Raw genomic sequence first — 25,149 nt, 5'->3', positions numbered from 1 at the left:
AAGTAGCTTTGGTCTATTTTATTAAAATGTTTAGTTTCCTATTTAAAAAAGCAACAACAACGTTTATTTGCATTTTTAGACGTATTTCTAACGACAGCCGACAGGTGTGTGATGCAAAACACAAAAACCCACAAAAACAACAACAAATGCAAACAAAAAATGCTGCAATCGCAGGAAAAAGGAGCAGAAAACTGCAAATGCGCTCCACAGAACGGAAACACAAAACTCAGTAAAATCAGGAAGGCAAGCGTTGAACAGAGGCGACTACACTGTTAATTTGTCACAAAGAATGTTTGTTTTTAGGTGAGAAAATAAAACTCACCGCTTCATATATCCTAACGATACAAAGTATTTAATGTGTTTATGTGTTTTCATACATGTTTCAAAATATAATATTCTTCCCTGGAGATTCTGATACTTCTGAAGTTATTAGTGTCTCCTAAACTTTGCGCTGTTCCCCCCCTCAATACAAATTACTTATATTTTCTTCCTTGGAATTTTTTAGTTTGAAAATTCATAGTAAGAAAAATATTTGAAGATATTTGTAACATGTCTGTCACTGCTGGTCAGAACTGGAGCAAATCTGTTTCTTATTACAGCTTTTACCAGAGTAGGTGATCTGGAGACAAACGGCGCTTTTAAAATCCTGAGTTGGGTGTCAGTTTATTAGGTCTTCAAATTTCTTTTAGCATCCTTGGACTCAGTTTCTTTTTCTCAATTTCTGACATAAAATGACTCATCGTGTGAACATTTTTATTCACTCATCGTGATTTTAGTCGCTTTACTGATTCAATGGAAACACCGCAATTGTAAAATTTATTTTTTTCGACACGTTCACAAAGTTTTGTGCTCATTTGTAATGGAAAAGCAGTTAATGAATGAATGAACCAGAACTAGAGCAAAACTAACAGGATCATTGAACACAAGCAGAATTATAGAGTTTCTAGTTACAGTTTTTGGCACAACTTTTCATTTTCTGAGGCGATCTGGAGACAGACTGCGCTTTTAAATCCCTGGGTTGAGTGTCAGTTTACTGGGTTTTCAGATTACAGCTCAGATCACAACTTTTGGCTAATTTCTTAACTTTCATAGACTCGGTTTCTTTTTCTCAATCTCTTATATTAAATGAGTAATTCTGCATGTAAATTAAAAGGTAAATTATGATTTATGCCCTTTGACCTTTGACTGGCTTAGCTTAAAGGCGACGCCTCATTAACAGGTTTCATTCTGAAAAATGTTATTAAAGACGTGCTAATAACCAAATGCATAATATTTACCCGCCTGTCATGAAGAAAACCCAACGTTTTTCTCTGTGGTTGTTGCTACAAAATATGCCTCCAAAACTGATCGATACATTAATATTGATCTTTTGTTTTGCTGTGTCTAGACACAGCGTCGCACTGTGTTGGAAATCACTTCCCCCCACGTAAACAAAAGGGACTTCACTGAAAAATATAACTAAATTCAGCAAAAACAAGCCTCATCATCATCATGAAACACTGAAAATGTGTGATGAAACTGGAACGGATGGGAGGAAAAACACCAGAGGATTCTTCGTCCAAATTAGGATTCAATGCAACAACACTGGAATTTAGTTACTGGTGCAACAAGTCCCCCTTCTCTGCTTCTAAATTACACATTAAGATTCCCAGAAAGACACGAACACCGAAATGATTCCAGTTAACGGATGTTATTGCATGTTCAGGCACAAACGAATACCACACCCGAGGACAGGAGAAGGAATAATTTCAATTATTTTTGTTAAAACTGCAGCAAAACAACAACGAGGGACAAACCAAAAGCTACTTTAAACATGCTAACGGCTAAACACGCAGAATCTGGAGTAAGTTTTACCATCATGGGAATAAAATGAGGTTCTACAGTTACAGAAAAAAAAACATCTTTGGCAACAATTATTCTCCGCAGTTGTTTCAGTTTCTCACAACATGAAGGAGGAATATTAATCCACTCTTACTCCAAACCAGCCGATTTCATCACAAATCTAAAATATCATCAATAATTTGTGGTTTAGTTTCTAGAGCAAATGTCTTAGTACACTAGAAATAAGAGAAGGTAACTTTTCTGCAAAATACAAGAGTTTAACTCATTTAACATTGATGAAAAGTACAAGCAGATTATTTGAGTGAAAACATTAAGGAATTATTGACCTAAAACAAATTCTTATATCTTCCTAAAAAGTTACTTTTAAGTTACTTTTGTCTTATTTAATTAAGTGCTAAGATATTTGCAGAACAAAAATATTTGTAAGGTGCATAAATTTGGCATTTATTATGACTTGCACTGCAAAAACATAAAATCTTACTTGGTCTAGTTTTTAGTCCAAATATCTTAGTACACTTTAAAAAGTACAAGACGAACTTACAAGTAACTTTTCAGCAAAAAATAGGAGTCAATAATTGCTTATAGTGATAAAATATTACTAGTTTTATTGGCAGATTATTTCACTTGGGACAAATTTATTGTTTTAAGCAAAAATAATCTGCCACTTTTTCATCATTATGGAATTATTGACTTTAAACGAACTCATATTTCCTTCTGAAAACTTACTTATCAGTTAGTTTAATCTGTTTTAAAGTGTAATAAGATATTTGCTTGAGTAATTAGACCAAAATGACTTGATAAGATGTTGTGTTTTTGCACTGAAGTCCAAAAATCCCAGTTTCTCTCCATCCATTTGGATCAACAACTTTGTCCCGGATTAAATCGCCTCCTGGGAATCTGCAGGACGGAAACATGAGCCTGTCCCTTTAAATGGACGACGGTATTCCAATAAATTATCTCATACTGTCCCTGTCAGATGTCCTGCTCCAGAGCTCACTGCAAACACATTAGCTCGCCTCGCTGCCCAAATGCATAGCAAATAACCCATATAAATCACACAATCTAGGCCAAGTCAATGGGAGCCATTTTGCCTGTTTTCTAGTTATTTCCTCAGCAGGGCTTGCATCACTCAGCTCTTACAGCCATCGACGGAGTGGCCTACTTTAGGAGCCACAGAGGGTTCCTGAAGTAACCATTCCTCTTGTGCGCTTGATTTTATGTCTGCTCAGTCTGGACTAAATTGCAGGCTGCCAGCTTTCCGCTCTCGGCTCTGTCTTCACGGTTTCCCCTCGCCTTCTCCCGGCTGTCAGTTTGACAAAAACAAAGATGGGGCCTCTATGAACTCCGGTGTTTACAAGGGAGTAACAGGCCAGGTGAAGAGGAGGCTCTTAGCTCATTTTGAAAAAAGGCCTCCCTCGATCCGCTCTAGTGCCGAAGCAGGAGGATTTCTCTACATTAACACAGCAGAATTCAATGGATTTTATTGAGCTGAGACCAAAAATCTTTAATTTTTTAGAAGACCTACAAACATGTTATTGTTCCACCACAACAAGACAAAAGCAACTTTTACATTCAGAAGTCATAAAGCTAAACAACTTTTCATTTTCCTCAATGGGTCGCTCAATATTTATGTAAAAACATTTTATGGGATTCTTATCTGCGCAGATATAACATTTAAGCTAACATTAGCATAGCAGCTAATTTAGTTAATGTTACCCAAGTTAATGTCAACCTACATTAGCTTAAGGTTAATATAGCTGCTATTGCTACTGTTGCTGCTACCATAATGATAGCATTATGCTAGGAAGATAATGATAGCAATTAAGCTAACATTACCTTTTTTTAGCTAATTTTGTCTTAAAAGTTGAATTTGACTTGCTAAATGGATTATATTAATGCTACCTAACATGAACCTATGCAATAGCATTGTAGCTAACGCTAAAGTTTTAAGCTAATGTAAAAATAGATAAAGTCTGCTTCCTGAGAGGATTACGTTAATGCCAACATGACATTGTAATCCAAAATTATGGTATCGTTTAAGCTAGCATTAGCAATTCAGATAATTTTGTCTTAAAAGTAAAACTGTTAATGTTACTCAGCATGTCGGTGTAAAGCCAACATGATAATAATGGAGTTTAAGCCAACATGAGGTTATTGGGCTACTTTTGTCTTGTTGAGTCACTGAATGGATTAAGTTCATATAAACAAATATAATGACAGCTAATTTTAGCTAATTTTGTCTTAAATGCTGGAGGTGACATGCTAAATGGATTAAGTTAATATTACCCAACATGCTAGCATCAACACACATAATAACAGTAATAAAGCTAACATTACCTTTTTAGCTAATTTTGACATAAAAACTTAAGTCGACTTACAGAATGGATGACGTTAATGTTACCCACCATCTGATTGGCTGATGTAAGTTCTATCTTTGCGCTACACTGCCCCCTAGAGGTTTGGAGTGTTTAAACCAAGTGGCCGATTTATGCAGGTTCATGTTGATGAAGTTTCCTGAAACTGATCCTGAGTGTAAGACGTTATGGTTTGTTAAACAATTTACCTCACCAACATTGGAATCGGTCGATATTAGTTACTTTTCAACATATTGGTATCAGTCTGATAAATAAAACTGGGCTGATATTAGTTACAGATATTTATTTCCATCTTGGTAGCAAAGGATTATAGTTGTTTTTTTTTGTCTATGTTTCAAAAGTATAATGAAATAATAATGGCAGCAATAGTAATATTGGCTACTGATATTGGCCCAAATATTCAAATCGGTGCACCCATAGGAGCGAAACAAACAGATGCTCCTGACTGTCTGGGTTGTTTCATTAAAAAGGTTTTTGCTCTCGGTCAAAATGGTGGAGCAGAGGCTCATTTTCTCCATGCAGGCTTGGACTGGGCCATATTTTAGGCGGCTGATGTCTTTGTTTCAGCTGCATTATGCGTCGACGTGTGACAGTCGTGTTTGTTGCTGTCTGCCGGCTGACCCGTTGATACAGTCGATAAAGCGCCTGAGTGGAGCGCGGCTCGGCGTCGCTCCTCCTTCGTGTAATTGTCACAGCGGGGACGCCGAGGCGGACGTGGCAGCACAACTCCTCTGCTGATTTTCAATTCTCCGCGCCGACTTTGACCTTTCGCGCTCCCCCAATCAATGCATCTGCTTCCACAGACGCACGACTCGTTTGAAAAGCAAACGACGCGGCTATCCGGGCGATGGGGGGGCAATATTATTAACTGATATAGAGAAATAACAACCTTTAATTAGAAGGCTTGGAGTGGATGTTATTCCAGCTCCGGCCTTTTGGCTCCAGATTGAAAAAAAAGAAAAAAACTGACACGCCTGACTGCACTCGGGAAGCAAACGCTGATTTGCATGAAGTCGGAGGCTCCCATCGCCACCAGTGTTCCCACAAAGGCCGCAGTGGGGGAAAGCAGAGCTGTCATTCAGCCTCCCTCTCTCTCTCTCTGCGCGGGTGTGGACCAAACGGCTGCTGGTGACCAAACATGTGCTCCGGCGCAGCAGAGCAAACAGGCGACGGCTCGTGTGCAAACGAACGATTGAGCCGTCTCCGCTGCCATGACCACGTCTGCGCGCCGCCAGGGTACCAGGCGTTATTAATCATTACACGGGGGACATTTAGCGAAATCGGACCTCCATTTATTAGCCGTGAGTGCAGGATTGAAGAACTGGCAAGAGGAGATAATGACTTTAAGCTCCCATTTAGACAATTAATTCCCAGAAGTGGAGAGAAGCAGAAGTCTGCTGTTCGTTGTGTTTATGTTGACACAATTTAAAACCATAATTCAGGACTGAAGGTTCATTATTCGGCACTAGAGCCGGAACAAGATGTTTCCGTAAGGGAAAGTAATAGCATTGTGCATGTGATAACAACAAATTACTGGTTTTATTGGGTTTGTGCTTGAGAAAGCAGCAGAAAACAGATATTGACACATATGTAATACTGCAAATATCTTAATAAACCTGAAATAAGAGAAAACTAATTTTCAAGTAGCTTTTCACCTACAATAGGAGCTTGTTTTAAGCCAAAGATTCCTTAGTAGTGATGGGAAAGTTCTGGTTTCACTGGCAGATTATTTCACTTCTTCCCATGTTACACATGAAATTATCTACCAGTGAAACTAATACCGTTTTAAATCAATGCTTAGGAATTATTGACTCAAAACAAGCTCCAGTTTCTTGCTGGAAAGTTATCTGTAAGTTAGTTTTGTCCTTTTTAAAGTGAACTCAGACATTTGCAGTAGAAACTAAACATAAATTCTTGGTATTATTCTGTGTTTTTGCAGTAAAGTCATAAATAAACTTCTGTCGTTGAGTTCAGCTGCTCGTTTCTGCTCCAACAGGTAAACTTCAGTAAAGCTGCGCCTCGTCTTAATGACAATCAGGAGCTAAACTCTGAGCTTTATTATTCCTGACGGAAAACGCAGAATGAAGCTCAGGTTGTTTTTCTCTGCCTGTAATGAGGAACAGAACCTGATTGATTTACGTTAGCGTCCGAATCCCGAGCCGCTCCACGGCCTCTGAACCTTGCAGTGCACACATCTTTAATCAGGCTCGCTTTTCCCCCGGATTCCAGATTGTTTGTAATTACCAGCCTCCTCTGGGGGCGGGGATGTTAGCTTAACAATAGCCGCAACCTTTCAGGCTAAAGAGCAGAGCTGCAGTCGGCCATATGGGCTGCGGGCGCGGAGGACGCTCGCTGTCACAGCGGCCACCTTATCAAGCGGCGGCCACATTGCTGCAACGTTTCCACCTCCAGTTTCTGTTTCCATTTCACACCTGGACTGTTGCTAGATAGTCGAGCCGGCGTTGCTTTCTGCCCGCAGATGCTCGATCAGCAGCGACCGGTCAAAAACAGGGTGTCGCTTCCTTCGCTATCTGCCGCCGGTCCAGCTGAAGCGGCGCAGATAAACAATCGATACGGCATTAAGGCGTCCGCAGAGGCCGGCCGGAGTTAAACGGCAACATGGAGGGGAGTAAACGAACGGTTCTATGTGAAACGTTCCCGCTGCTCCCTGAGGTCGGCTTTTCCTTCCTCTCCTCCTCGAACCTCCACTGCACTAAAGGTGACATGTTACACTTCCTGAAACAGGTTAGGATAAATCTACGGCCTACAAAAAACATGAAAATTAAATTTCTTCCACAAAATCATTCTTAGATGATGAGAGTTTAGTCAGAATGAGGTTTTTGTCTCTTTAAATCCAAACAAGCTGCTCAACGTTTACACTCGCATGTGAAAATGGCTGCAAACAGAAGAGCAATTATGCAGACGTACAACTTGGAAAAGCAGAAGTGGAGCCTCCTGCACAACCAACAAGAATGCAGAAAGTGGTTCCTGGGTGTTAATTCAACGACTAAACTCGTGTTTTCCAGCAGTGGTGATGCTAACAGACATGGTGGTAAATTAAATCTTCCTGAGTATTTTTGTTTAGTTTCTAATGCAAATATCTCAGTACATGTGAAATAAGACAAATCAGGAAACTTTTCTGCAAATATTAGGAGCTTTTTTTAAGAAAATAAATCCTCAATATTGATGAAAAAGTTGCAGTTCTATTGGGAGATTAATTTATGACAAGGAGAAAATGTCTTGTAACAAGTGAAATAATCTACCAGTGGAACAAGTATTTCTTCTCCAATTTTAAGGAATTATTTACTTAAACAAGCTCCTTTAACCTGCTGCAAAGCTACTTTGTTAGTTTTGTCTTGTTTCAAGTATATTAAGATATTTGCTTTAGAAATACTTGGTAAGGTTTTGTGTTTTTTCAGTGCTCTGCTATATAAATAAACCGAAATGGATTACTCACTGACTGATGATACATGAGAGAAGAAAACAACACAAATATTTCTTTCTCTACATGCATCCAGACCTGAAAAACGCTGAAATCAAATTCTGTGTCTTTCCAGACTGAACAGGAACTCTGCTTTATTCGGGGAATGGGGGGGCATTATGTTTCCTGCCACGGATGCTTGATTGATTCTTTTGCACAGCTTGTATGCTGCAGATTTGCATTTACATTCCCAGAGCTGCCTCTGACAGAAAAGGGAAGGCTTTTGTCCCAAACTCCCGCAGAAAACAAAGGCGTTCTTATGAGGCGGCCCGAAGAACAGTCCCTGATTCTCCGTCTCCCAGCCCGGACTTAAATACTCCTCATTCCTTTCTCATTCATTAACAGCCCCCCCCCTTCAACCTCAGCGCCATGCGAGGTGAAGAAAAACCTCGCAAACAAAAAATACAGCAGTCAGACCAGGCATAATGATTGCTGAAACTGTTTACTAATACTGCTCGGCTTTATTACAGAGTGCCAGGGTTTCCATTACTGCAAACAGAGAGAGGCGAAGAAGAAGCAGCAGAGGAGGAGGAGGAACGAACAGAAGGGAGGGAAACTGCCAGCATCAGATTAAAAGAAGAGGAAGAAGAAGAAAAAAGGAGAGAGATGGGCTCAGTTGATTTACGCCTTCATTACTCTACCCTAACTCTGCTTATTGCAAATCATGATGCTGCTTTATGAGCTGAATCCTCTATTACGACAAGGCCGGGAAGACGGCGCTTTAGTCTATAAAGCAAGCATACAGGAACCGCCGACCCACTCACCCAAACGGGGAAAAATGAGGAGGAGAAGAAGAACCAGACGGGCTGCAGAGGGGAAGGACATTTTCTCTGACCAAAACCTCAAACGTGGAGCTTCACGTCAAGCTAACGTCCGTTAAACGACGCACATCAGTTTTAATAAAACACCTTTAAGATGTAAGAACAACACAGTGAAATGCAGCAGGCTGTTCAGTTTTCATAAATTTAAATTAAAAAGTGTCACACAGACGACGCCATGTTGTTTTCGCTCAATGCTACAGCGCTAGCACCAACTAGCCAAGAACTGTAACTTTTGGCAATCAACTTTCAATTTGAACTGTCAAAAGCTAAAATTGTGACAGTAAAATTCAGAATTTTGAGAAAAAAGTCAGAATTTGAGAAAGAAAAATTGGAAACTTGAGAAAAAAAGTTAATTTTGAGTGAAATATAGTAAACTGTTTGGTTATTATAAATTTAAATAAAAACGTGTCACACAGACGACGCCATATTGTTTACACTGCGTTTGTCGTATGCTAGGTGCTACAGCGCTAGCACCAACTAGCCAGAACTGTAATTTTTGAGCAATAAGTGACATTCATCCCTTTCAGTTTGAACTGCAGTGAGGAAATGAAGATGAGGAGGAAGAGGAGAGAAAACGTTGGTGTTTGTGTCATTAGACATGTTGATCTGAGCGCTACAAAGAGCTATTCAATGTTAGCATCAGGATCAAAGCGTTTCCTCAAATATATCAGGATGGTTTGTTACAAACACTTAAAGATGATTCATTGTAACTTTTATCAACAATTAATCAGCTTCCAGTTAGTTTTGACTTCACATTAGCTCCTGCTAACGGTATTAGCTTTAGCTAATGGTATTAGCTTTAGCTATTAGAGCAAACAGTAGATTACAAGCCGTTAGCTTATTCTGCAGATATCTCGTGTTTGACGACACGAGGCAGTCCGTTTGATTCCAGGCGTTTTGTGGGCTGGTCAGCTTCCAGCTGGACTTCCTGTGTTTCGTTTAGAGGCTGATCTAAAAGTAGCTCTTCAGTAAAAGCAGGAGCTTGTTTTAAGTCAATAATCTCTTAATATTGATAAAAAGAATGAACGAGTTCAATTTATAACAAAACATTTTCCCTTGTAAGTCAAATAATCCTGCAGTGGAGCCAGTATTTCTTCATAAATACTAAAGTACTATTGATTTAAAACATGTTTGTAAATCTTGCTGTAAGTTAGTTTTGTCTTATTTCAAGTGTTCAAAGATATTTGCACAAGAAACTCGACAGAAATACTTGGTAAGATTCTGTGTTTTTGTAAGAAAAGCCTGAATTAGTCGTGTGGTGGACGTCACAGGGATGTAGAGTCTAATTACTAACTTGGAGAGAGACCATGTGTGGAAGTAAATGTAAACACCGGAGGGAAACTCGCCACCTTTCCTCAGACCTCTTGTTTGTGCATTTGAGTCAGAAAGTGGACATATGTATTCAGCTACTGGCTCATCACCCCGCGCACAGAACGATGTCAGAACCTGACCTGCAGCGTGCTTCTCCTCACGCTCATAAATAATGGACGTCAGCGAGGCATCTGTCAACTTTTCCTGTCAGCCCCGTTCCACACGCGTGTCAGACAGCGGCGCGATGCATCCCCCTCCCCCTGCAGCCCGGTTCCCACCCACACCGCCTCGGCCTCGTCTGCTGATTTATGGGTCGGTGTACCGACCGCCACCTCCTTCAGACGCGCAGACACAAACTCAATCAGCGGGAGAAAAAGAGCAACCCGCACACCGAAGACCTCCCTGTGGTTCGATAAATAAAAGTGGGAAAAATAATCCGTCCTGCTCTCCATGTAAACACAGACACACTTTTTCAGAAAAAAAGTCAGAATTTTGAAAAGAATTTGGAATTTTGAGAGAAGTCAGAGATTTGAGGGAAAAAATCTTAAGAAAAAGCCGGAATTGTGAGAGAAAAAGTCTGAATTTTGAGAGTAGAAGTCGGAATTGTGAGAGAAAAAGTCTGAATTTTGAGAGTAGAAGTCGGAATTGTGAGAAAAAAAGTCGGAATTTTGAGAGTAGAAGTCGGAATTTTGAGAGAAAAAGTTGGAATTTTGAGAGAAAAAGTCGGAATTTTGAGAGTAGAAGTCGGATTTTTGAGAGAAAAGTTGTTATTTTGAGACGTTGGAATTCTGAGAAAAAAGCAGAAATTTTCAATAAATGTCAGAACTGTAAGATTAGTCAGAATTTTTTTTTAAAAATTTGGACTTTTGACAGTAAAAGTCAGAATTCTAAGAAAAAAGTTGGAAATATGAGGAAAAAAAAGCAGAAATCTTAGAAAAAAGCCAGTTTTCTGAGAATCCTCCAGAACTGTGAGGAGCAGCCCTCACCGCCTCGGCCTCGTCTGCTGATTTATGGGTCGGTGTACCGACCGCCACCTCCTTCAGACGCGCAGACACAAACTCAATCAGCGGGAGAAAAAGAGCAACCCGCACACCGAAGACCTCCCTGTGGTTCGATAAATAAAAGTGGGAAAAATAATCCGTCCTGCTCTCCATGTAAACACACACACACACACACACACCTCCCCACGAGGTGGCAGGGAGCAGTAAACACACACCTCCGCTGCCTTAACGTGTTTGTTGACTTAAATCTGTCAGCGCTCTCTCAACATTAAACACTGGCTGGGAGTTCCTGCTAAACATAACCAGGGAGGTTCCTCACCGCGTCTGACTGTCGCCCCTGTCCACATACACTGAAAAAACTAAATGTCACCAAGTATTTTTACAGTTTCTCCTGCAAATATCTTGATACACCTGAAACAAGACAAAACTAACTAGCAGATAACCTGTCAGTAAGACAGAGGCGCTTGTTTTAAGGAATACTGATGAAAATATTCTGGTTTCATTGGCAGATTATTTCACCTATAACATGAAGAAATGAAAACTGTTTGCAATAAAAACAAATTTCAACCGTTGTCTACGTCCAGATTGCTGCGTCCGGCTTCATCCGGTGCAGAATCACATCGGAGACGTAAAAGTTGTAAAATCATCGTTCAGACTGCAGATGAATCCGAATTAACATCTGATTTCTTTCAGGGTGAAAAAGTTGGATGGCATTTGGCTGCTGTTTGAATGCAGCCTAAAGGTTTCAGGCCACCGGCTCTCGACAATAACAAATACTGCTGGACGATAAATTAACCCAGAATTTATCGCGATAAACGATAATGCAACAACACATTATCAAAGATCAATAAACTTTAAAATGTACCAAACATTTAACACTGGACATTTTAAATATTCAAAAAGAATGAACAAAAAATGGAGTCTCTAAACAAAACTGTCCTAGTGGAGACCAAAGCCTCAAAGGCTTTTATCATCCAGTTTGTGGTAGAAAGAGTAAGACGATAAATATTTCAAATTATTGATCTGGGTCTGAATACTTCCGGTTTTTCACAGATAGTTAGGGTTAGTGTGGAACAGCTGGAAGGTCTGAAGGAACATCAGGTTGCACCTGGCAGCTGGTGGCCCAACCATCAGCCTGAATTAAAGCTCCAATCGACCGACGGCCCGGTCACAAAGCTCCGGACTCAGCTGGTACTCAGCCGATCTGCCTCGGGTTTGGACGGTTCCCCCTGATGCTGCCGCTCCGAGGAGCCGCAATGTAATTAATACAGTGTTTAATGCAGTTTCTCCATTTCAAAGAAACTGCCCCGGCATCTTCCCCCAACAATAGATTGAATTCTGTTGCGTTGCCCCGAGGCGAACAATAACCCGGGTTTGACGTCGCCTTCATTCGATCAAACTCGGTTAAAGACGAGCGCTCGCAGCCACTCCAACTACGGCTCGGAGTCTCCTGCCCCGCTCGTCTCCGACAGGCAGCGGCATCCAGCAGTAACTGGAGGCCTCGCCGACCCAAACCACGTCCGTTTGTCAGTCTGTCGTGTCAGAGCTCAGCGTTCGGCTGCTGGGGGTCGGCGGCGGCGGCGACCTTCCCCAAAGGGGACGGGTTCCTCCTGCTGGCGGAGAGACGCCGCCTGAAACACAAGCCTGATGTTGTTATTGCTTTGTGTCCTTCCCAGAGGAATACGCGGTCCCTCCGCGGCGCGCTCGCTTTGATTCGACAGGTAGCGTGCGTATCGGTCTTTCTGTCTGCCCGGCTCACAATGAGGCAGCAGAACAATAGCAGAACCTCTCCTTTCTCTGGCTCTGGGGACCGGCAGCAAACAGGACCTCTGCTTACTGCGTCTGCCTGCTCATTTGGAGCAACTAGCAGTAAAAAATAAAACAAGAGACGGGGCATTGTGCAGCTCAACGTGAGGAGGCCTACAATAGAGACTGGATATCCTGCACAGACAGCAGTCTGTCAGAGGGAGGAACGCCGAGCCAACGGCCGCAAACCCAAAGACAGCAAACCACGGGGTTCCACGGCGAAACCCGGACCGGCCAGGCCGTTAGGAGATCACTTCTATACTTTGAGAAAAGAATCAGGATTTTTAAGAAAAACTTTGCAATTTTAACTAAAAGTCAACATTTTCAGAAAAACAATGAAATTTTGAAAATAAAAAAAAATATTTTTTTGGGGAAAAGGCAGGACTTCGAACTAAGGTCAAAATTGAGAAAAAAAGAAAGAATTCTGAGAAAAAGTTTAAATTCTAAGATTAAATTTTTAATTTTGAGAAAAAAAATCAGAAAAAAGTGAATTTTGAGTGAAAAACAAAAGCTGTTTAGTTTTTATCAATTTAAATGAAAATGTGTCTAAGAGTTTTAAGATTAAATTCAGAACTTTGACAAAATAAAGTCAGAATTTGGGGCAAGAGTCAGAAATTTTAAGACAAAAATATTAATAATTATTATAAAATGAAACAAAAATCACAATTATGAGAATCAAAATTCCAATAGCAGGTAGCTCACATAGCTCAGGTAGCTCTGGAAGCTCAGTTAACTTTGATAGGTCAGGTAGCTCTGGTAACTACCTGCTAGTCCCCAGAGCTACCTTGTAACTAAGTAGCTCAGGTAGCTCTGGTAGCTACCTAATAGTTACCAGAGCTACCTGGTAACTAAGTAGCTCAGGTAGCTCTGGAAGCTCAGTTAACTTTGATAGGTCAGGTAGCTCTGGTAACTACCTGCTAGTCCCCAGAGCTACCTTGTAACTAAGTAGCTCAGGTAGCTCTGGTAGCTCAGGTAACTACCTGATAGTTACCAGAGCTACCTGGTAACTAAGTAGCTCAGGTAACTACCTGGTAACTAAGTAGCTCAGGTAGCTCTGGAAGCTCAGTTAACTTTGATAGGTCAGGTAGCTCTGGTAACTACCTGCTAGTCCCCAGAGCTACCTTGTAACTAAGTAGCTCAGGTAGCTCTGGTAGCTACCTAATAGTTACCAGAGCTACCTGGTAACTAAGTAGCTCAGGTAACTACCTGGTAACTAAGTAGCTCAGGTAACTACCTGGTAACTAAGTAGCTCAGGTAGCTCTGGTAGCTCAGGTAACTACCTGATAGTTACCAGAGCTACCTGGTAACTAAGTAGCTCAGGTAACTACCTGGTAACTAAGTAGCTCAGGTAACTACCTGGTAACTAAGTAGCTCAGGTAGCTCTGGTAGCTCAGGTAACTACCTGGTAACTAAGTAGCTCAGGTAGCTCTGGTAGCTCAGGTAACTACCTGGTAACTAAGTAGCTCAGGTAGCTCTGGTAGCTCAGGTAACTACCTGATAGTTACCAGAGCTACCTGGTAACTAAGTAGCTCAGGTAACTACCTGGTAACTAAGTAGCTCAGGTAACTACCTGGTAACTAAGTAGCTCAGGTAACTACCTGGTAACTAAGTAGCTCAGGTAGCTCTGGGGACTGCCAGTAAACAGCAGCTCTGCTGATGTGTCTGCCTGCTCATTTGGAGCAACTAGCGGCTAGCAGAGATAAATAAAGGCGAGGCATTGTGCAGCACACTGTGAAGAGGCCTCCAATAGAGTCCAGATATCATTCACAGCACAGACAGCAGACTATTATCCACAGGGGGGGGGCCCGCGCGCGGCGGCGCCACCACACACCGTCTCCCTGGAGCTGCCGGGCCGGTTTGTGGCGATCCGATGGCCGGCGGGTTGAGGTGTTCCACGTCATCCCAGATAACCTGGATCATTACTCCTGGAGGCTGTTAGAGGGAAAATCACATCACTCCGCTCTCACTGCTGCCAAGAAAAACTGACACGTCGAGTCACACTCCAGCACACACACACACACACACACACGCGTAATTACGGGCTGTTGCCAGAGTGTGAGGGGTTAAAGTCGCAAGGCGTCTTATAGAGTCCCAGCAGCCGGCGCTGCCTGAAGTTGACAGCTCTTGAAGCAAAGCAAGCATCATTACCGCCTTCTCCCCGTTTCTAAACTCTACCTCCGTTTTCATCCCTTCTCCTCTTCCTCATCGACCTTTACCCTCCAACCAACCAACCACCAATATTATCCCACGAACCTGACCAACTCTGATTTACTGAGAAACGTCCCAACATTCAGACAGTCACGTCTGGGCACCGGCTTCAAGTCATACACTGTAAAAACAGAAACTATTACCAAGTATTCAAGTGCAAATAAATCAGTACACTTGAAATACGACAAAACTAATTTACAAGCAACTTTTCAGCAAAAAACAGGAGCTTGTTTTAATTCAATATTTCATTAAGAGAGACTATTATGCAAAATTTATATTTTGCACGTTTTTTTTGTTTTTTTAAAACAGTTTTTCAAAATTAATGTCTTTTTGGTGTCTAGAAAATGAGCCACTTCAAAAACGTCCCAATTATATAATCGCATTTGTTAAAATAAACTCCTATATCTTGAGGATGCGACGGCGTATCGGGTCCATTGTATTTAGAAAAAAAGGAACAGAACATTTCTACAGAAAATTTTAAACTTTTTTGAAATTAATGTAAAATTTTCCAGAAAAAAATAAATACATTTTGGAGCTTGGAAAGTTCAGAATTTTCTTGAAAAAATTTTTTTTTGAATTTTTTTTTTGGAAATTTCTGCACTGGGAAAGTCAAAAACTTGTTCAAAAGAAAAAAAAACTGAAATTTTAAGATTATTCTCAGAAATTTTCTAAAAAAAAAAAAAATCTCAGAAGTTTCTTAATCAATCCACAAATTGACAATTTCTGAATTTGAAAAGTCATAAACTTGCTAGAAAAAAAGCTGAGATTTAGAGATTAATCTCTAAAAATTTCCAAGAAAAAAGCAAAAATCATTCTGAGATCCAAAAGTCACAAATTTTCTAGAAAAAACTCAGAAATTTTTAAATGAATTTTCTGGGAAAAATATTTGGAAAATTCTACATTCCAAAAGTTTTCTTTTGATTACTTTCCAAAAATTAAACAAGTATAAATGCACACGTTAAAGGCGAATAAAATTCAAATATTACTCTTTTGATCTAAAAGATGCTTAGAATTGACTTTAGCTGTTTTTTTAATTTAACATAAAAACACAAATTGGAATTACAAAAATAAATTTGCTTAGCAGAAACAGGCCAAATTAAAAAAAACTCAGAGGATGAATGTTTTATCATGATAAACTTATTTAATCGTGTTTCTTATTTAACGGAAACAGCAGCAATTGCAAAATTTTGTTTTTTTGACATTAGCAGAATATTGACAAAGTACAGAAACCGAAGCGTTAAGATCAACCCAGAAATCGGCAAACATCTAAGAATCAAATCGCCGATGCTACAGAAATGCAGAGCAACACTGTAACCATAAAACCGTGATATTTCCCATGATTGCTACCGTCCTCTTCATGCCTGCACCGAGTCTTTTCTCCTTTCTCTTCTTCCATACTCTTATTAACTGGCTGTCATGTTCAGCAGCCTCCCCCAGATAGTGTTTAGCGTTCCTCAGTCCACTTACTGCAGCCAGAGTTAAGCCTCTGGGCTTTGCTCAGACAGGAATCCAACTAGAGAAGAGTAAAGGAGTGGAGGGGAGGCAGGACCGGCGGACATGATCTGTCTGCTGCACTCACTCAAACTCTTCCTACCTGAAGGCAACAGCGCCAAACATTCAAGAAATTACTTCCGAATGGGATTTCCAGCTCCGCTTTTCCTGACTTAGTGAAAAAGGAAAGAAACGTTGAGCTCCTTCTGGATGAAATACAAACACATTAGGGTGTGCGTTACATTTTTACCTCTGCAGGAAGTTGTATTTTCACCTCCGTCACTTAATCTGGGTGTCTGCGTGGCGTCTGCGAAAACCCACGGACAAATTTCCATGAAATTCGGCGGCGAGCTCAGCCTGCAGCCAGGGACGGCTGATGAGATTTTGATAGTGATCTCGACTTGTGATTTCTACCATTAGGTGATTATTGTTGCCCCCGCCGCCACCGCCTCGCCCAAACCTCATATTGGATACAGAGATTTAATTCCAAATCCAATCCGGAGTCTTAACAGCGCCCAGAAATCGATTACGATTTTAACACACAGGTGGGATGTTTGGTGTCCTTGGACGTTCAGGGGTGTTCTGGTTCACGTCAAAGTTTTATCACAATATTTTACGGTCCTGGAAAGTATTTATTTATTTATTACTTCTTTTTGAAAGACTCCCATTTGTAATATGCTCCAAAAAAACAAGTTTAAGCAATTATTGAGTCAAAACTAGCTTCTATATGTTGTTGAAAAGCTACGTGTACGTTAGCTTTGTACTTTGTAAGAATTTGTGTTTTTGAAGTGTAACAAAGGATTCCAAAGTGATTTTCACAATAAAAACACAATAGAGTAACAAATTGTGAAACGACACTTCAAAAATACAAAATCTTACTAACGTATAAGTAACTATCCAGCAACATATTCAGCTTGATTTAAGTCAAAAGTACGAGATCCACTGGAAGATTATTTCACTTACAAAATATTGTGGGAAAATTGAAGCAACATTTCAAGATGTCGACCAAAATTCAAGCTGTGAAAAGCAACCGGAAATATTTGACTTCATCCATAAAGTTTAGATCTAGCAGTTGCTAAGGAAATATGTTCAAATTTATGGTTTTGAAATGTGTTTTAAGATAAATCTCTAAATGTTCTCTGTGATTATTTATTATTATACGGTTAGCAAATTGAAATAATTTTGCTAATCCTAACTGAGGTAAAACAGGAAAAGTTTAATGAACCATTAAAAATGGTTCAGTGTAAAAACACAAAATCTGACTAAGTATTTTTGGTCTAATTTCTAGAGAAAATATCTCGGTACATTTTAAATAAGACAAAACTAACTCACAAGTAACTTTGGAGCAAGACATAAAAGCTTGTTTTAAGTCAATAATGCATTAATATTGATTTAAACAATTACCAGTTCCATTGGCAGGTTATTGCATGTAAAAAATTAGATAACTGAAATCAAGACTGAGAAATTATTGACTTAAAAAACTCCTATATGTTGCTAAAAAGTTATTTGTAAGGTAGTTTGTTCTATTTTGAGGGGTGGCTAGGTTTTGCTGGGGTTGCTAGGTGACGGGTGGGGCTTCCGTGGGGTTGCTAGGTAACGGGTGGGGCTTCCGTGGGGTTGCTAGGTAACGGCACTGACAAAACTAACTGACGAGGACACACATTAGTTCGATCTAATTTCAAGTGCAGTAAGATTAGATGTTTCCCCCAGAAACTAAACCTAAAATACTTGGTAAGATTTTGTGTTTTTGCAGTGTCACATAAAAAAAAACATGATTTACATCTTTAAACTGTAAATTAAAACCGCATTTCAAATTTTTAAATGTATTAACTCTCTTTATAAAAAAACATTAAAACAACACACAGTTTTTCAACAGCTTTAATTGGAATTTATCTTGAGAAACGATGAATCAGGGTGAGAAATTTATTGCGATAAATGATAAACGATATGATAAACGTCCTCAGGTGAAATAAGGTAAGAAATGACTTCCGTGGCCTGCTTCAGCAGTGTCATTTCCGCGTCTCTGAAATTGTGCCACGGTCCAGGGGGCTTTGTTGTAAATCACTATCTGGGCCTGTCAGACTGCAGCCCACTGCTGGCTCTCCGCTGCCTCCTGGCTCAATAATATATCTTGTTAAATTGTGTTGAGAAGCGCGCAGAGAACCGAACACCTTTCTTCTTTTGTACGTCGTTTGTTTGCCTCCCTCTGAATGTGTGTATCCTCCAGTTTAACTCTTGTGCGTGAGGATTGAGGCAAACGTAGAGGTCTATGGAAATGATACAGGTTTTACGTGTGTGGGGTCAGTTGGACCCCATTTTGACATACAAGGGTTAAAGGGAACGCAGGAATGTGTTTGCCCAATAAAAATACATTTAAAAAAATAAAAAAAGCTCTCTAAACTGTGTGTCTGTCAGGCTGTTGTTGGTGATTCAGTTCGACTGCTTGCTGGCTTACTGGTTGTGAAGCAATTTCTCAGACACTTCATAATTAGAAAAGCTGTGGAGCCTAGCCAAAGTTTAAGAGGAGGGGGGATAAAAATAAAAAAAATAAAAAATAAATATGCTGGCAGATTGTACTATTCAACATTGGCAGCCATCTACTCCGTCTCACACCCAAATAACAGCAATATAAGTGATTTCATAACGACACTCTGGACTTCCAGGACCAGATCCTGAACCGCTGTTCATCAGTTTTACCTAAAACGCAGCATCTCTGTCGGCTCATTTAGTAAATAAATTTATGAGTTTAATTATGTGTAATTGGAGTTTACCTACACAAAGCAAAAATAATAACATAATTGACATTGACACATATGAATGTTAGGCTGTTTGGATTTTGAAATAAATTGACAAAATTATAACTGACTTTAAAATCAGAATTAATGTGAGAATTCTGAGAAAAAGTAAAACACCAAAAAAAAATTTTTGAGAAAAAAGTCAGAATTCTAAAAAGAAATGCAAATTTTGAGAAAAATGTCAATTTTGAGGAAAAAGTCAAAATTCTGAGAAAAAGAATTTTGAGGAAAAAAAAGTCTGAAATCTTTGAAACAAAATTGGGATTATGAGTAAAGATGTCAAACTTCTAAGAAAAAAAAATCTGAATTCTGTTGTTTGTTGATCTCCTCCGTAGATCAACAACAGGATGTTACTACTGGCAGAAATGACGAAGAAGACGACAGGAAGTGGTTGGAGGATGATTTTTAATTACTTTCTGCATGATCAAACTTATTCACTTGTAATTTTAGTCATGTTTCTTATTTAATTTGAAACTCCATAATTGACAAATTAGATTTTTTCCAATATTTGCAGAATATCGACGAAGTTTAGCAAACACATTTGTAATGAAAACACAGCTACTGACCTAAGACACTCTCCACATTGTGGAGTCCGTTGCCCATAGCAACAGTAACGTTAGTGTTTCATGTCACGCAAGAGAAGACGAATATCATCTCTTCCCTTTAGGTTGCTTTCCCTCCAATTACAGTTCCAACCGCGCCATAAATAGACGTCTCTGAAGGGAATCCGTCTCATTAGGCAAAGACCGAGTTATGAAGTTCCCACTCTGCCTGCGAGGAAATTTGTTCCAACGGTCAAACAAAGCCTCATGATCAACGCAACAAAGGAACTCCAGCTTCTCATCGCATGAAGGAAATGTTGACCAATGCCCTCAAACGGGCAACATGCGTCTCTGAGGGATTCTTTCTTTCCAGCTCACATGGTGCACATGTTCACCTAACGACCCAGATAAATAAAGACGGTAATTAAATGGTGAAAACTAAAACTAACTGGAACTACATTGTGTGTTATTCAAGCTAACTGAAACATAGCATTCTTCATTTTCGTGTTTATGAATCTATGCATTAGCTGTTTGGTCTGATGTGAAATACATTTTTTCCTCCTGGTGGCACTTATGCTTGTCCACAAAATGGCGGACGGCAGAAATTGGGATGAAACGCCAAAGTCAGTCGGTTGTTTAACAATAACTGGAAACATTTTTTTAAAATAAAAACTTTTGGACCATAATCAGCGGAAGATTGACCAACATATCTGACATGAATTTATGATCAAATCAAAATGTTTGTTTGGTTTCTCAGTTGGTGACAGTATGTTGTTGATGATTGAACTGCTTTGTTGCTGAAATGTGCTTTGCTAATTTGATTGATTGATTGATTGATTGATTTAAATGGTTTCTTCTATTGAGTATTTATTACCCTACTGATGTAAACATAATCAAAATATTTTGACCCTTTTTTAATTCTAAAAATTAGAAAAAACTCCAAAAATGAAGTAAAACAAAACTAAATTATAACGGAAAACCCAAAATTATTTAAACCCTGTCTGAACAAAATAATTTTTTAAAATTATTTAAAAAATAAACAATAAATCAATTGACCGCATGATAGGTCAATAATTTCCAATTGCATCATTTACTGTTTTTCTCCTTTCACCAAAAACTTGATGACAAAACTCTTCAGTTTGGTGTTTTGGTCTCAACCAGCCCCTTCTTTTTACACATATTTCATAATTAATTTTATTTTCTGTTGATTTATTTATTTTGGATATTTAAAATGTCTTCCAGCTCCAGTGTTAAATGTTCATTAGAATTTAAAGCTTGAGGTTGTGTTCTTGCATTATTATGCCATTATCACATTAAATTGGACTCAAAACATTATTGTTTACTGTAATAACATCTGGAACAACTTATCGTCTGTTAAGAGTCCTCAAATCTTTTCAGTAACATCAACACACTAACTTTACTCCTTCCTAATTTTCTTTTCCGTATTGTTTGGTTCTAAAAACCTCAAACATTCAAACCCACATCCTTACTTGTTCACTCAAAAACCCACTGAAGTAACCAAATACGGCCCAGAAAGCCGTGATATTGATGAATCCATGAACTCACGTCAGAGTTTCCGCTTCCTGTTTGAGTTCGTATTAAAAGTCGAGACGTACATCCATACTTTCGACACTTTCTGGAGTCCTTACTGCTCCACAGAGACGTCTCTGAAGGGAAACTGTCTCATAGATGGAGTCATGAAGTTGTACTCTAACTGTGAGGAAACCCAAACATTGACTCGAGAAACTTACTGAACTTATGAGGAATACAAACAGAGAACACGAGAATCATGGGTTGTTGTCACATGAAGGACAAGTCTTATGCCTAACAACCAATACAACCACAAGGATTGCTTTCAGCTTGATGAGCAAACGTTTAGGCCACATGCTGCACGTGTGGTCAGCAAACACAAAGTCTCACCAAGGATTTTTCTCTAATTTACACTTCAATGAGGATAAAAGTAACTTACAAGTAACTCTTCAGCTTATTTTAAGTCAATAATTTATTAATATTGATGAAAAAGTTCTTGTTCCACTGGCAGATTACAACAAGAACCAGTGGAACTTGAACTTTTTCAACAATTTTAGCAAATTATTGATTCTAAACAAGCTCTTATTTCTACCTGAAACGTTACTGGTGAGTTAGTTTTGTCTTATTCCAAGTGAACTAAGATACTTTTACTAGAAACTAGACCAAAAATACTTGGTAAGATTAATTTTTGCACCATAGACATTTTAATCCAAGATGTCTTATTGTGAAAATCTCTAGAGACACAAGGATTACACTGCAAAAACACAAAAGCTCACAAAGTATTTTTGGTTTAGTTTCCAGGGCAAATATCTTGAAATAAGAAAATATTAACTTACAAGTAACTTCTAAGCAAAATATAGGAGCTTGTTTTAAGTCAGTAATTCATTAGTATTGATGAAAAATGGCAGATTATTTCATTTAAATCAAGACGTCCTTTCTATAAGTTAAATAATCTGCCAGTAAAATCTTTACTTTTTAAATCAAAATTAAAGAATTTTTGGCTTACCACAAGCTGGAAAGGTATTTGTGAGTTAGTTTTATTTCAAATGTACTAAAATATTTCCACTAAAAGAAGAACAGAAATACTTGAAGTAACATGTTGTGGTTTTGCAGTGTAACTCTGATCTATGAATCATTCAGACTGAAAACACAAACGCCTAAAGTTAGCTCCAAATAAGCAAACATGAACGTTACTGGACTGTAGAAGGAAACCAAACAGTTTGAAGAATCAATCAATATTTAATCTGGTTAAAAATGAGCTGTGGTTGTTAGCTTTGGTTAGAGCGACTCAACGGATTCCTTTGTGTTAAATAAAGATGCTCGTGGGGGAAGAAAAATCTAATTTTCTGGCTAACATAGGTAAAATACCTGGACTGAAATAGAAGATTTTGGTAACATTTTGTATTTTTGTGACTCAGCTACACTCATTTAATCTAGAAACCCAGAACCAAACATGCAGCTTCTAGGAGGCACAAATCTGGAAGAAATGTCCAGAAAACAGCAAAATTACCGAAACACTGAGCTTAACAGTAGATGGAAAATTAAACATATTTTATGTGTTTTTATGATTTTGCTGATGAAAGTTGATCAAATGTAATATCTGTCACAACTGTTGACTATATGATGTGCTTAGTTTTTTTTAACTGTGTGTTGCTGAAATGTGACACAGATAAACTTGATTGATTTAAATTCCAGTTTTTGTTTCTTGTCTGCGTCGTTAAGGGGAGCGGACCTCCACCCTGCTCTCTGGTGGGAATCCGTCTCATTATGGAGCATTTCTACTTTATTTAGTCACAAAAACTTTGGGCATTAAATGAAACGCAACTCCAGGATCCTGATTTCAATCAAAGAGCTCTACGTCATCAAAACAACAGAGTCATAAAAGACACCAGGCGGTCAACAATTCAGAAAACCAGAAACAAATGTCACATTTCCATGAATGGAAATGAGTCGAACCGGTGGAAGCCCGGTTCGACTTCCATAGGGCTGGAAACGGATCCACGGAGGGAACCGGATCATTTTTAGGATCCACAGAGGCTGACGGGACTCCATTAGCTCCAGATGCTGCGGTGCAGGCGACTAGAAATGCTCGATATTACAGCGCGATGAGGCCCATCTGGAGCACAAATAATGTCATCAGCTCGGGTCACCGGTCATAGTCGCCTGGCCGATGGGTAAACCCATCATCCTGTGACGTCAGAGCAACACTAACCCTTCATCTGGAGTCGGAAAACACAAAAACACTCTGGGTGAAGATGTATGGGAGAAGGAGAGATGCTCCACACGGTTAACCTGTTCATACTGGTGGAAAACACACACACACACACACACACACGCACACACACACCCGCAGGTTTAAATATGCAGCGCCGCCCATGTTCCTCTGCTTGACTTTGATCAGCCAGATTCCACCTCTGTCCCTTTCATCTCTGAACTTCAAACCTGGACCGTCTGCTCCGGTCGGACCGGCTTTCCCTTTCACAGAGCAGCTCAGAAGTTCTTCATCCAAAAACAAAAAGACCCAGAAAAACTGGAAGAAAAAAAAAAATCCCTCTTTCTCTTCAAATGTAAACTCCGTCCGTTCAAAGCAGAAACTCATCCAACTTCTTGGCTGCGATCAGACACATTACCTCAGTTTTTACAAAAAGGTTGAGCAACATGGAGGCAACTTTTCCCTGCACACATCAGTCAGGCTCAAGTAAAACAGCCTTTCATAGCCGCGCTGCATTATTCAGGCAGGACATTAAACATTCACGGACAGGTCGTGCTTGTCAATAACCCTGGAGGACGCGGTGTTTTTAGACAACTTGACTAAACTCCACATCATCTGAAGTCCGTCCGCGGCGTGGATCTGCCACCAGCGGGGACAAACCAGCAGGAAAGATGCGCATCTGATCGGCGCAGGACACGCAGCGTTTCCCCGCAGAAATACGCATCGGAAAAGTTAAAGAAACCTGGATGCGCATCGAAAATATCCTCATTTAGCAGCGCATCCATTGGTGCTCTCTTTGAAGCTTACTTGCAAAGACGTGCGGACCTCTCGCTAAAATCCGGACACTGTCATTTCACGGAGCATGGTTGGTATTTAAGCTGAAGGGATGTACAATAATAATAATAATAATAATAATAATAATAATAATAATAATAATAGTAATCATAATAATAATAATAATAATTAATCTGCGTTTTGGAAGTTAAAAGCGAAGCAAATCCGCGCTTACCTGATGGGTCAAGTTTATTCCAGCGGAGAGAGATTTTCCCACGACGCACAAAATAGTAAAAAAGAAAACCCGCAAAAGAAAAAACCCCGCACGCCGGATCGCGGAGTATCCGCTCGCTGCGGCTTTTGTTGCCCGTTGTTCCGCCCCGACTGCGCGTCTCAGCGGCGCTGCATCACTTCTCGCTGTGTGGATGTCAGAGAGGCTGAGGGGACTCTACCCTCCCATTGGCTGCCATTCACAAGTCCCCCAGCAGAACAGGCAGAGGAGAGGAAAAAAAGGAAAAAACACGCACACCCACCCACACACACAATCACACACACAGATATGGAGCGACAAAAACAAAGGGCAGATAGTGAGAGGCTGCGTAAACACGATGCTTAACTTTAACTCTGATTAACTGGATGATGGCGCGTCGCGATTATTCAATCAATGATCAATTTCAGTGAAGAGCAAACAAAGGGCTGTTATACCAATATCAGCGAAAAGTTGATTTAATTCAAAAAGTTCAAGTCAGCTGAGATTTATCTACACTGTAAAACGTCACGCTTAACTTTTCCAATGTCAGGTTGTAACATCCAATTCATTTCCATTTGCTAAATACTAGAAAATGAATTTAAACTCAGAAATTGACATATAATGTGATTAAAAGCTTTATGTTTTATACATCTGTGAACTGAATTTACAGATTTTAAATGAAAAGAACATCTGAAAACACCTGAATGCAT

The 25,149-nt window shown here is 39.6% G+C and overlaps 1 protein-coding gene across 1 annotated transcript in view; it reads right to left on the bottom strand.

Moving 5' to 3' along the window:
• cdh6 (cadherin 6) overlaps positions 1-24,754 on the bottom strand; it is an 86,428-nt gene extending 61,674 nt beyond the window's left edge. The window contains exon 1 of the mRNA XM_015000124.2: positions 24,425-24,754. The gene's annotated coding sequence lies outside the window, so the exon portion shown is untranslated. The remainder of the gene's footprint in view (positions 1-24,424) is intronic.
• Positions 24,755-25,149: the final 395 nt, after the last annotated feature.

Source organism: Poecilia mexicana, unplaced genomic scaffold (genome assembly GCF_051168715.1).
Source record: "Poecilia mexicana isolate PSO_F unplaced genomic scaffold, ASM5116871v1 scaffold_20, whole genome shotgun sequence".
NCBI classification, from domain to species: Eukaryota; Metazoa; Chordata; class Actinopteri; order Cyprinodontiformes; family Poeciliidae; genus Poecilia; species Poecilia mexicana.
This window is presented reverse-complemented; position numbering and strand designations above follow the sequence as displayed.